Raw genomic sequence first — 1,382 nt, forward strand, 5'->3', positions numbered from 1 at the left:
GAAATGTCAATGATGCACTTCTTGTGCGGTTATATAAGCTTTTGGTGATACACTTTTTTTACTTGAAATAATATAATAAAATTTACACTATTTAAGTAGACTTTTATTATTGTATTTTAATTACAACAACACTATACTAAACAGCCATAATTTCATTCGCACGATAAACTATGTATGTATACGTGTAAAATTTTTTGGAAATTCTTTATCTAAATTTTCTTTTAAGTATTTTATTTTTTCCAATATTCAAACACTGATTTTCGTAATATTTTTTTTTTTTTGAGTTCTTCTTCTCTAAATATTCTTAAGGCCTTTTTGACAATGCCAATTTCGTTTGGTTTATTTTTCGCGAGATTAATGTTTTTGGCTCAACCGATTTGTTCAAATTTCGCCCGACGACTGTCAATTCACTGACCGTCGCTCGATGCTGTCCGCTCGAGAATTGTGATTGCGGAGATGCGCTCTTAAACCAATGGTAGGTACAATTATTTTGCTTTTCTGAGCAATTTTCTAAGACATTTGCTTTATTTATATTTTGCCTACAATTTAATTTCGTCTTCATGCCGCCGCGTTTCTTCCGATTTTATTTTATTTAAATTCAAATTCGTTTGTTTGTTTTCTTGACTTCATTTCCCCTATGAGTTTGTAGATGGGGCCGCCTTAAACGTTTTGATTTGTAGTGATTCCAATCGTTTCTTAATTGTATTTAATTTCGCTTCATTTAATTTCAATAGTATTTTAATTGATTTTATTAACTAAAATATAAACAAGTTCATACCTACTTTTACATACATGTATGTATGTAAATATATATGAATATACACTAGGGTGGTACAAAAATGCATGTCGGGGGGAAAAAGCATAGTCGGATTTTTTATGCTCTCACCTCCTAGGCCTGTTCTATACCGAAAAAAAATGTACCCCTACTTTTTTATTTTGAAATCAAAACATATTTAGCGGTCGCTCAAAGCGTCCAAAGTTTTCCATGTATTTTATATGGGGAAAAAACCACTTTTCGTAGAAATGGTATAGAATTCTTAAGAATAAATATTTTGCTATCGGAAAACTCCGTTTATCTGCAGTCTCCTGAAGAGAACCTGAGTTTTGCGGTCGAAAAATATTGATTTTCAAGAATTTTATACCATTTCTACGAAAAGTGGTTTCTTCCCCATACAAAAATACATGGAAAACTTTAAGCGCTTTGAGCGACCTCTAAATATTTTTTGATTTCCAAATAAAAAAATAGGGGTATACTTTTTTTCGATATAGAACAATCCTAGGCGGTGAGAGCATTAAAATTCCGACTTTACTGTTTTTGGACCACCCTAATATGAGTATGTATGTACAAGTGTGGCTATTCAAAGGAATGCGCGCAGAAGAAA

The sequence above is a fragment of the Rhagoletis zephyria genome, unplaced genomic scaffold (genome assembly GCF_001687245.7).
Source record: "Rhagoletis zephyria isolate East Lansing unplaced genomic scaffold, Rhagoletis_zephyria_1.1 Rzeph_scaffold_02432, whole genome shotgun sequence".
Taxonomy (NCBI): Eukaryota; Metazoa; Arthropoda; class Insecta; order Diptera; family Tephritidae; genus Rhagoletis; species Rhagoletis zephyria.